General features: G+C 42.4%; 1 protein-coding gene across 3 annotated transcripts in view; it reads left to right on the forward strand.

Annotated features, from left to right (window-relative positions):
* The first annotated feature begins 10,423 nt into the window (after window positions 1-10,423).
* The window catches only part of PANX2 (pannexin 2), a 36,861-nt gene continuing 34,480 nt past the window's right edge, over window positions 10,424-12,804 (forward strand). The window contains exon 1 of one of the 3 annotated variants that reach the window (XM_035128399.3): window positions 10,424-12,652. The gene's annotated coding sequence lies outside the window, so the exon portion shown is untranslated. The remainder of the gene's footprint in view (window positions 12,653-12,804) is intronic. The other 2 variants (XM_088676591.1, XM_088676592.1) reach the window with 2 other exon arrangements.

Raw genomic sequence — 12,804 nt, forward strand, 5'->3', positions numbered from 1 at the left:
ATTTTTCTGCAGGTTAAGTTGTCGAGGCCTGATTTTATTTCCTATGATAAAAACCCCTCTGTATCTACCGCCAATCTTATCAGGGGAGTCTTTGCAACATTTTGGCACCATTCATGAGTGAATTGGAGAATGTCAGATTATTGGTGAAATTCTGACCCGCCGGTCTGGGATTTTTTCATAAAAAAGTTTTTCCACAGGTTAAGTTGTCGAGGCCTGATTTTATTTCCTATGATAAAAACCCCTCTGTATCCACCGCCAAACGTATCAGGGGAGTCTTTGCAACATTTTGGCACCATTCTTGAGTGAATTGGAGAACGTCAGATTTTTGGTGAAATTCTGACCCGCCGGTCAGCGTTTTTTTCAAAAAAAAAAATTTCCTGCAGGTTAAGATCTCAAGGTCTGATTTTATTTCCTATGATAAAAACTCCTCTGTATCCACCGCCAAACGTATCAGGGGAGTCTTTGCAACATTTTGGCACCTTTTTTGAGTGAATTGAAGAACGTTAGATTTTTGGTTTAAATTCTAACCCGCCGGTCAGGGATTTTTTCATAAAAAAGTTTTTCCACAGGTTAAGTTGTCGAGGCCTGATTTTATTTCCTATGATACAAACCCCTCTGTATCTACCGCCAAACGTATCAGGGGAGTCTTTGCAACATTTTGACACCATTCCTGAGTTAATTGGAGAACGTGAGATTTTTGGTGAAATTCTGACCCGCCGGTCAGGGTTTTTTCAAAAAAATGTTTTCCCGCAGGTTAAGTTGTCGAGGCCTGATTTTATTCCCTATGATAAACACCCCTCTGTTTCCACCGCCAAATGTATCAGGGGAGTCTTTGCAACATTTTGGGACCATTCCTGAGTGAATTGGAGAACGTCAGATTTTTGGTGAAATTCTGACCCGCCGGTCAGGGATTTTTTCAAAAAAATGTTTTTCCACAGGTTAAGTTGTTGAGGCCTGATTTTATTTCCTATGATAAAAACCCCTCTGTATCCACCGCCAAACGTATCAGGGGAGTCTTTGCAACATTTTGGCACCATTCCTGAGTGAATTGGAGAACGTCAGATTTTTGGTGAAATTCTGACCCGCCGGTCAGGGATTTTTTCATAAAAAAGTTTTTCCACAGGTTAAGTTGTCGAGGCCTGATTTTATTTCCTATGATAAAAACCCTTCTGTATCCACCGCCAAACGTATCAGGGGAGTCTTTGCAACATTTTGGCACCATTCTTGAGTGAATTGGAGAACGTCAGATTTTTGGTGAAATTCTGACCCGCCGGTCAGGGATTTTTTTCATAAAAAAGTTTTTTCACAGGTTACGTTGTCAAGGCCTGGTTTTATTTCCTATGATATAAACCCCTCTGTTTCCACCGCCAAACGTATCAGGGGAGTCTTTGCAACATTTTGGCACCATTCTTGAGTGAATTGGAGAATGTCAGATTTTTGGTGAAATTCTGACCCGCCGGTCAGGGATTTTTTCAAAAAAATGTTTTCCCGCAGGTTAAGTTGTCGAGGCCTGATTTTATTTCCTATGATAAAAACCCCTCTGTTTCCACCGCCAAACGTATCAGGGGAGTCTTTGCAACATTTTGCCACCATTCTTGAGTGAATTGGAGAATGTCAGATTTTTGGTGAAATTCTGACCCGCCGGTCAGTGATTTTTTCAAAAAAAAAAAAATTCTTGCAGGTTAAGATCTCAAGGTCTGATTTTATTTCCTATGATAAAAACCCCTCTGTATCCACCGCCAAACGTATCAGGGGAGTCTTTGCAACATTTTGGCACCTTTTTTGAGTGAATTGAAGAACGTTAGATTTTTGGTTTAAATTCTAACCCGCCGGTCAGGGATTTTTTCATAAAAAAGTTTTTCCACAGGTTAAGTTGTCGAGGCCTGATTTTATTTCCTATGATACAAACCCCTCTGTATCTACCGCCAAACGTATCAGGGGAGTCTTTGCAACATTTTGACACCATTCCTGAGTGAATTGGAGAACGTCAGATTTTTGGTGAAATTCTGATCCGCCGGTCAGGGATTTTTTCATAAAAAAGTTTTTCCACAGGTTAAGTTGTCGAGGCCTGATTTTATTTCCTATGATAAAAACCCTTCTGTATCCACCGCCAAACGTATCAGGGGAGTCTTTGCAACATTTTGCCACCATTCTTGAGTGAATTGGAGAATGTCAGATTTTTGGTGAAATTCTGACCCGCCGGTCAGGGATTTTTTCAAAAAAATGTTTTCCCGCAGGTTAAGTTGTCGAGGCCTGATTTTATTTCCTATGATAAAAACCCCTCTGTTTCCACCGCCAAACGTATCAGGGGAGTCTTTGCAACATTTTGCCACCATTCTTGAGTGAATTGGAGAATGTCAGATTTTTGGTGAAATTCTGACCCGCCGGTCAGGGATTTTTTTCATAAAAAAGTTTTTCCACAGGTTATGTTGTCAAGGCCTGGTTTTATTTCCTATGATAAAAACCCCTCTGTTTCCACCGCCAAACGTATCAGGGGAGTCTTTGCAACATTTTGGCACCATTCTTGAGTGAATTGGAGAATGTCAGATTTTTGGTGAAATTCTGACCCGCCGGTCAGGGATTTTTTTCATAAAAAAGTTTTTCCACAGGTTATGTTGTCAAGGCCTGGTTTTATTTCCTATGATAAAAACCCCTCTGTTTCCACCGCCAAACGTATCAGGGGAGTCTTTGCAACATTTTGGCACCATTCTTGAGTGAATTGGAGAATGTCAGATTTTTGGTGAAATTCTGACCCGCCGGTCAGGGATTTTTTCAAAAAAATGTTTTCCCGCAGGTTAAGTTGTCGAGGCCTGATTTTATTTCCTATGATAAAAACCCCTCTGTTTCCACCGCCAAACGTATCAGGGGAGTCTTTGCAACATTTTGCCACCATTCTTGAGTGAATTGGAGAATGTCAGATTTTTGGTGAAATTCTGACCCGCCGGTCAGGGATTTTTTCAAAAAAAAATTTTTCCTGCAGGTTAAGATCTCGAGGTCTGATTTTATTTCCTATGATAAAAACCCCTCTGTATCCAACGCCAAACGTATCAGGGGAGTCTTTGCAACATTTTGGCACCATTATTGAGTGAATTGAAGAACGTCAGATTTTTGGTTTAAATTCTAACCCGCCGGTCAGGGATTTTTTCATAAAAAAGTTTTTCCACAGGTTAAGTTGTCGAGGCCTGATTTTATTTCCTATGATACAAACCCCTCTGTATCTACCGCCAAACGTATCAGGGGAGTCTTTGCAACATTTTGACACCATTCCTGAGTTAATTGGAGAACGTCAGATTTTTGGTGAAATTCTGACCCGCCGGTCAGGGTTTTTTCATAAAAAAGTTTTTCCACAGGTTAAGTTGTCGAGGCCTGATTTTATTTCCTATGATAAAAACCCCTCTGTATCTACCACCAAACGTATCAGGGGAGTCTTTGCAACATTTTGGGACCATTCCTGAGTGAATTGGAGAACGTCAGATTTTTGGTGAAATTCTGACCCGCCGGTCAGGGATTTTTTCAAAAAAATGTTTTCCCGCAGGTTATGTTGTTAAGGCCTGGTTTTATTTCCTATGATAAAAACCCCTCTGTTTCCACCGCCAAACGTATCAGGGGAGTCTTTGCAACATTTTGCCACCATTCTTGAGTGAATTGGAGAATGTCAGATTTTTGGTGAAATTCTGACCCGCCGGTCAGGGATTTTTTCAAAAAAAAAAAAATTCTTGCAGGTTAAGATCTCAAGGTCTGATTTTATTTCCTATGATAAAAACCCCTCTGTATCCACCGCCAAACGTATCAGGGGAGTCTTTGCAACATTTTGGCACCTTTTTTGAGTGAATTGAAGAACGTTAGATTTTTGGTTTAAATTCTAACCCGCCGGTCAGGGATTTTTTCATAAAAAAGTTTTTCCACAGGTTAAGTTGTCGAGGCCTGATTTTATTTCCTATGATACAAACCCCTCTGTATCTACCGCCAAACGTATCAGGGGAGTCTTTGCAACATTTTGACACCATTCCTGAGTGAATTGGAGAACGTCAGATTTTTGGTGAAATTCTGACCCGCCGGTCAGGGATTTGTTCAAAAAAATGTTTTCCCGCAGGTTAAGTTGTCGAGGCCTGATTTTATTTCCTATGATAAAAACCCCTCTGTATCCACCGCCAAACGTATCAGGGGAGTCTTTGCAACATTTTGGCACCATTCTTGAGTGAATTGGAGAACGTCAGATTTTTGGTGAAATTCTGACCCGCCGGTCAGGGATTTTTTCATAAAAAAGTTTTTCCACAGGTTAAGTTGTCGAGGCCTGATTTTATTTCCTATGATAAAAACCCTTCTGTATCCACCGCCAAACGTATCAGGGGAGTCTTTGCAACATTTTGGCACCATTCTTGAGTGAATTGGAGAACGTCAGATTTTTGGTGAAATTCTGACCTGCCGGTCAGGGATTTTTTTCATAAAAATGTTTTTCCGCAGGTTAAGTTGTCGAGGCCTGATTTTATTTCCTATGATAAAAACCCCTCTGTTTCCACCGCCAAACGTATCAGGGGAGTCTTTGCAACATTTTGGCACCATTATTGAGTGAATTGAAGAACGTCAGATTTTTGGTTTAAATTCTAACCCGCCGGTCAGGGATTTTTTCAAAAAAATGTTTTCCCGCAGGTTATGTTGTCAAGGCCTGATTTTATTCCCTATGATAAACACCCCTCTGTTTCCACTGCCAAATGTATCAGGGGAGTCTTTGCAACATTTTGGGACCATTCCTGAGTGAATTGGAGAACGTCAGATTTTTGGTGAAATTCTGACCCGCCGGTCAGGGATTTTTTCAAAAAAATGTTTTCCCGCAGGTTATGTTGTCAAGGCCTGGTTTTATTTCCTATGATAAAAACCCCTCTGTTTCCACCGCCAAACGTATCAGGGGAGTCTTTGCAACATTTTTACACCATTCGTGAGTGAATTGGAGAACGTCAGATTTTTGGTGAAATTCTGACCCGCCGGTCAGGGATTTTTTCAAAAAAATATTTTTCTGCAGGTTAAGTTGTCGAGGCCTGATTTTATTTCCTATGATAAAAACCCCTCTGTATCTACCGCCAATCTTATCAGGGGAGTCTTTGCAAAATTTTGGCACCATTCGTGAGTGAATTGGAGAACGTCAGATTTTTGGTGAAATTCTGACCCTCCGGTCAGGGTTTTTATGAAAAAAATATTTTTCCGCAGGTTAAGTTGTCGAGGCCTGATTTTATTTCCTATGATAAAAACCCCTCTGTATCTTCCGCCAATCTTATCAGGGGAGTCTTTGCAGCATTTTGGGACTATTCCTGAATGAATTGGAGAACGTCAGGTTTTTGATGAATTTCTCACCCGCCGGTCAGGGATTTTTTTTCAAAAAAATGTTTTCCCGGAGGTTAAGTTGTCGAGGCCTGATTTTTTTTCCTATGATAAAAAGCCCTCTGTATCTACCGCCAAACGTATCAGGGGAGTCTTTGCAACATTTTGGCACCATTTTTGAGTGAACTGGATAACGTCAGATTTTTGGTGAAATTCTGACCCGCCGCTCAGGGTTTTTTTCAAAAAAATCATTTTCAGTAGGTTAAGTTATCGAGGTCTGATTTTATTTCCTATGATAAAACCCCTCTGTTTCCACCACCAAACGTATCAGGGGAGCCTTTGCTTCAGATTGGCACCATTCTTGAGTGAATTGGAGAACGTCAGATTTTTGGAGAAATTCTGACCCGCCGCTCAGGGATTTTTTCAAAAAAATCATTTTCCGCTGGTTAGGTTATCGAGGTCTGATTTTATTTCCTATGATAAAAACCCCTCTGTTTCTACCGCCAAACGTATCAGGGGAGTCTTTGCAACATTTTGGCACCATTCTTGAGTGAATTGGATAACATCAGGTTTTTGGTGAAATTCTGACCCGCCGGGCAGGAATTTTTTCAAAAAAATGTTTTTCCGCAGGTTAAGTTGTCGAGGCCTGATTTTATTTCCTATGATAAAAACCCCTCTGTATCTACCACCAAACGTATCAGGGGAGTCTTTGCAACATTTTGGCACCATTCTTGAGTGTATTAGAGAACGTCAGATTTTTGGTGAAATTCTGACCCGCCAGTCAGCGATTTTTTAAACAAATGTTTTTCTGCAGGTTAAGTTGTCGAGGTCTGATTTTATTTCCTATGATAAAAAACCCCTCTGTATCTACCGCCAAACTTATTAGGGGAGTCTTTGCAGCATTTTGGGACTATTCCAGAGTGAATTGGAGAACGTCAGTTTTTTGGTGAAATTCTGACCTGCCGGTCAGGGATTTTTTCAAAAAAAAATGTTTTTCCGCAGGTTAAGTTGTCGAGGCCTGATTTTTCTGCCTATGATAAAAAAGGCCTCTGTTTTTCCCGCCAAACGTATCAGGGGAGTCTTTGCAACAGTTTGGCACCATCCTTGAGTGAATTGGTTAACGTCAGATTTTTGGTGAAATTTTGACCCGCCGGTCAGGGATTTTTTAAAAAAATGTTTTCCCGCAGGTTAAGTTGTCGAGGCCTGATTTTATTTCCTATGATAAAAACCCCTCTGTTTCCACCGCCAAACGTATCAGGGGAGTCTTTGCAACATTTTGGCACCATTCTTGAGTGAATTAGAGAACGTCAGATTTTTGGTGAAATTCTGACCCGCCGGTCAGGGATTTTTTCAAACAAATGTTTTTCTGCAGGTTAAGTTGTCGAGGTCTGATTTTATTTCCTATGTTAAAAACCCTTCTGTATTTACCGCCAAACATATCAGGGGAGTCTTTGCAACAGTTTGGCACCATTCTTGAGTGAATTGGAGAACGTCAGATTTTTTCGTGAAATTCTGACCTGCCGGTCAGGGATTTTTTTAAAAAAAATGTTTTTTTGCCTGTTAAGTTGTTGAGGCCTGATTTTATCTCCTATGATAAAAAAGGCCTCTGTTTTCCCCGCCAAACGTATCAGGGGAGTCTTTGCAACAGTTTGGCACCATTGTTGAGTGAATTGGAGAACGTCAGATTTTTGGTGAAATTCTGACCCGCTGGTCAGGGATTTTATCAAAAAAATGTTTTTCCGCAGGTTAAGTTGTTGGCATAGCTGCCAAGTTATCCCTTTTTTAAAGGGATTTTCCCTCATGCTGAATAGGCATCCTCGCGAGAAAAGGGAAAACTTGCCAGCTATGGTTGTCGAGGCATCATTTTCTTGCCTATGGCACCATTTTTGAATGAATCAGACACTTAATTCCTGCCTTCCTTTATCCACCACCAGCAATCAGGGCCTACACTGCTTCATTTCCCCTACAAACAAACCCTTTTCTAGCAAAACCTTAGCTGTTATTAATTACTGTGAGGAGCTTTGATAGCAGATAATTTGAATCATTGGTCTTTTATATATTTTTTTCTATGGCTTGGAAAAGAGGCATCTCTTCCCTCTGTCTTGAGTTCTAAATTATTTAAAAAGCTAGCAACGGATATTTGATAGGGATGCATGTGACATTTTTTTCATAAAACATTAAAAGAGCTGTGTGGTGCTCCTTTATACACTCAATTATAGCCCCTAGTACATTTTAGTTTTTCCTTTCAATTGAAAATCATTTTTGTGATGTTGGAGTCACTGTGCCATTCTTGCCAATTTTACCAGCTCCGTGGCGCCTATGAAGACTAGCATGTCTCTTGTTGCCTTCATTTAATGGGGTATACTGGCATTGTAATGAACAATTAAAGAGTTCGTCATCTTCAAGACATTCTGAAATCTCTTGAAGCACAATGCCAATTGAATACCCAGGAAAGCTCAGAAAGGGAGTTGGCAATCCAGCCAGTGTGTTTGTATGACAAGCATGCACACTCTGTATTTTTAAAAGCAATGTTTAAAGGTGGTCAGGATTAAAATTACTGGTCCTACCCATCTGAAACATGGCCAGGTTGATTAGCTCTACCATGTCCCCAAATTTCATGCCCCCTTGTGAACAAACAAGGATGTTATGGCCGTTTGGTTTCATAGTGCAAGTCTATGGGATTTCCTGATCCGTTCAGAATGGATCCAATCCACGTTTACAAATCAGGGCCACAAATCGGATCAGGGTGTGTGTGTGTGTCTCCAGGATTGCTAGAGGGCTTAAGTTGCTGTCTCCCAAAATTCATGCATAAGGCTTGCTCCCCCCCCCCCAGACAGTGTCTATATCTGAATGATATGCTGTGCATGAGTCTGCTATGTATTCTGAGCCTAAACATGCCCTCTAAAATGAATGTTTTCAGAGTGGAGCCTGCCTTTGCAGAAGTCGCAGGTTGCAAGTTCGAGGCTCTGTAGGATGCCATTTAATTGAATTATGTGGCTAGAGTACTGTACATACAGATGCAGGATGTGCTAACACCTGGATAACTCTATTTTTCTAAATTAAATAAGGCAGTTACCTAAGCAATCCTTCCACCTCAATGAGAGCATCTGCGTCATCAGGTGACTCAGGAGACATACACCTTCTGTTAACAAATGCATTAATAAATGTGCAGATGTTCTACTGAAAACCTTTTGCAGAAAATAATCCAAGATCTGGGGGGGGGGGAGAAGACTTTACAGCTTTGCACAGATTTCTGACACCACTGAACAGTTTCTTGTGGTTCACACCAGTATGCAATTATGTTGCTCTGACAGAGCACCCGTTGTTGAATTTCCCCTTTGACTTCTCACCTCGGTTTTCTCAAATGCATGAACCTGGCAGAAATCAGAAGCCAGATTCAGCAGCTCAAGGAAGCATTCGCCTAAATTGTTATAAATTAGTTGAAGCTGAATCTTGATGGCATTTGTTTGTAACAATGCAAACTTTGTGAGTCTGCTCTAGGCACTTTGGGGTTTTATTGAAGAAGCAGTGCCAGCAAGACGTAAAATTATTTCCACATTTGTTTGGTGATGTATATAGAGCCCCATTGAGGCCAAACTTGTGGGTCAAAATCCAGAAGAACCTGTCCCATTCCCCACCCCCCATGGCTGATGGTGGAGACACCCAGCATGGGAATATCAGAGCCAATCTCGGTTGGTTAGAGCATGATGCTGATAACACCAAGTTTGCGAGTTTGATCCCCACAATGGACAGCTATGTATTCTTGCATCGTGTGTAGTTCACTAGATGATCCTCAGGGTCCCTTCCAACGCTACGATTCTATGATACTGTTTTTCACAACAAACATTCCCACCCCCTTAAAAATAGTTGTTTTTATAGCATTTGAGCATGCTGTGTAGTGAAACACCAGTCAAACTGGATTTTCACCAGGCCCGAGGCAACCCGGGGAAGCAAAAATGGCAGGTACAACTTGAACTATACTGGTAAAAGGTATAATATACCTTTTACCTGAACCCTCTGCAAAAAGGCTGATTTTAAGAGAAAGCACTTCCTTGGTTTTATAGAAAGGTGAAATTCAAGGGATGGGGAAAGTTGCACTTAGTGTTTTACTTGAACTGTATTTACTTAATTCAACTAGCAAATTAACCCTTCTGCCATCTGTACTATACAGCTCACCGATAATGTACAGATCTTTAGCGGCAATACTCTAATATTAAGTCTGGACAAATAGTGAGGCCTAGATGGTGATGGGGGGAAATCAAGTAACACTAAAGCAAGAAGTCTGGGTGACATACACAAATTATTCAGGAGGATGAGTCATTGCAAGTATTAATGACTCAGTCTAGGCTGTGTATTTGCAATCAGATTTAATTCAGTCATTAGCTTCAGCAGAATCAGAAATGTTCTGTTGCTCTAGAACAGAGATGGGGGCCTATCACCAGCCAGCATGACAATTAGGGATGATGAGAGTTGTAGTACAGCAATATCTGGAAAACTAAAGAATTCCCATTCTCTATAATATAACAAGAAGATCCATTGTCTTGAGTTTTGCATAGTTCTCAGTTCTCACTGTAAGTTGCCGTGCCTTTTGCATTTGCTTACAAGTATACAGTGTACAGTACTGTGTACTTTTATATTTGCTTACATAATATTCCATACAGGCAGGTGGAATCCGAGGCAAAGTAGCAAAGTCCCTATCACTATTTCTACTACCAAGTATACATGGCATACAGACCCTGGCCACCAACAAGCTTATGGTTTCTTTGGAGTGAGACAAAGCATGAGATCAGGGACTCAGCTATATTGGCAAAGAAAAAGTGCTTTATGTGCAATGTACTGTATATGCATTATAACACTGTGACACCAGGTGGCGCTGTGGGGTTCCGTTTTTGCCAACCCGTTACAACGCGTTTACAGTAACTGAAACGCTTCTTTGACGAGTCTAGATCCAGCCCAGGTTTGGAAGTAATGCTAAGCCAACTGCTGCTTTGTTTCGGATAGCATGGCAGCAAGACAGCTAGAGGGAGGAATGAAGCAGATGCAATTTTTTTGAGGTCCCACCTGCACTATGCTAGCGTTGTTGAGCTTTTTTTTTCTTTTTCTTTTTTTTGCAAAGTTGAGCTGTTCTTTTTCTTTTTTATGGCCAAAGTTGTGTAGCTTTTTTCAGTTTTGCCCAAAGTTGTAGGGTTAGGAAACCCTTATTCCCCCTCACTGAGATACAATTCCAGAGTTCCCAAGGAAGGGCGTGGATTGTTAAACCACTCTGGGAATTGTAGCTCTGAGAGTACACTCAGTTGTTCACACATGTGAGCCAAACCATTGTGTTGGGCTTGGCCCAGGATAACTGCGTTCAAATCCTGCTCAGCCATGAGGTTAGTCACTCCCTTTGCCTAACCTTCCTTGTGGAATTAAAATCAGTATGCACAGATAAACTTCCTCATGGAATATGAATACAATAAAGATAGGAGAAGTAACCGGACACAGAATATCAAAGGCTGTATACTGTACTTAAAAAATAATAATTCTGCGATAGGAATTCATTATGCAAATCTAATTGTTTGCATAAATGTGTTCAGTTTGTTTATTTAGTGCAGTGTGGTAGACTGCATTCTAAGCAGACTTCACAGAATGTAAGAAAACCCCCTCAAAGGGAAGTACAGTATCAGATTCCACTGAAGGGTAGTAGGTGAATGGGCAGACATTATCCTATGAAGCAAGGAATTTAATAACAAACAATAGTTGCTTTCCTAAGCACTCGAGTCTGCTTTGTGTATGCATCTTCAAGGCCATTGGGAGATTTGATCTACAATTATGAAAATGAGTAGAAATGCATGGTTTTTTAAAAAAACACAAACGCCAAGTGTTAAGGTTCTGTGGCTTGTGATCGTATGTATGTACATTATTTTAGCCTGACGCCCTGCAAGACAGAGACCACTTCCATTTCTAAAGCTGCAATCCTATATGCGCTTACATCGGAGTAGGACCCGATGTGGCCACTGAGGCTTGGCTCCCAGTACAAGTAGGCAGGTTTGCACTGTACTGTAGATCCATCTGCCTGGGGTGTAACCAAACACTTCCCAACAAACACGGGTCTATCTTCGCAGTCGCAGGAACGCGCGCGCACCCTCCCCAGACCCGCAAAGTGTTTCAAGGGAACGTTACCTAAAGATGCTGGGGCTATGGCTCGGAAACAGCAGTGGAGTTTGGGTCAGAGGCTCCACACTGAGTAAGGACTGTCCTCGGACCTGCCTTAAGGGAAGCAATGCACATTGCCATCTCAAGAACTCGCCTTCCAGCAAGACTATTAATTCGAGTCTTAAAATGACACAACTGTGTTAGTGTGGATTTGGGGGGCATTAATTATAAAGCTATCCTAACCACCCAGGGCTGCAGTCCCTATGCACTCTCGCGTGGCACGGGAGTGCAAACACCCACCGAACTCCGCAGGATTTTTTTCCTGGGTAAACATGCAGAGGACCTGGCTGCACTAATGCCATTGCAGAACAAGAGCTAGGTGTCGAGAGAGGGAGGATGAGGAGGGGAGAAAGAGGATGGGGCGTCTAGCAAGCGAAGTCAATCCCCTTCTTGGTTTGCATTTGCGCCGCTTCAGCGCTCGCCGCCGCGTTCCTTTGGGTGCCTCCACAATGAGGCCCAGAGGCGGCTTTCCTGGCCACCCTTTTCTCCAAAGGGGCTTCCTCCGTCGCTTCTAACCAGGCTGCCAGTCTCAAAAGCAGCCGGAGATGCAGCCGAACCATTTCCAGGGAGCGTTTGCAGCAACAGCAGCGCGCCAGCGGCAGGAGAAGCTGTCTGTCGCCACTTCGAGGCACAACGTGTTGCTCTGGGTGACTCGGGAGCTTCCTGCAGCTCATGCCTCCTCCCGGCCACCCTCCTCTCTTGGAGCAAAGCCCCCCACCCCTGCCCCGCCTGCTGCTGCTGCTGGCAGCTCCACCAATTCCAGATGTTTAAACGGAGACCTTAAAGGACCTCTGGGCGGCGTTCAACCCATTGCATTCCGCTGGGGGGCTTCCTTCTCCGCTGCAAAGCGCCTCCTCCAACTGCTCGTTGCGGCGGCTACCGCGGAGGACGCTTCCTTTCGTGCAACTGCCCTTTGCAAATCGCCCCTCCTTTCTTCGGAGGGGGGTGGGTGGGATCCTGCACTAGACTTGGGGACCAAGAGGAAGTACCATGTGAAGGCCGAAGTGAGCCAGCCTGCTGCAGCCGGATTTTTATTTTTTTATTTTTTCCCCTTCTCTGATTTTGCCGAGTCACCCTTGTGCTCCTCTCTCGGCTTTGGAGCAGGAGAAGCGCGGGGATTTAAAAAAAGACTTCCAGCAAGGTAAGTGGAAAAGAACAATTCTAGTTCTGCTACAAGCTTCTTGGTACATACCGGTACATCTGTGTGTGTCGTGTGTGTGTGTGTGTGTGTGTGATATACATAATATGTTCTATATAGAGATTATATATAACCAGCTTCTGGTAGGCTTTTAT

Source organism: Zootoca vivipara, chromosome 9, assembly GCF_965207765.1.
Source record: "Zootoca vivipara chromosome 9, rZooViv2.hap1.1, whole genome shotgun sequence".
NCBI classification, from domain to species: Eukaryota; Metazoa; Chordata; class Lepidosauria; order Squamata; family Lacertidae; genus Zootoca; species Zootoca vivipara.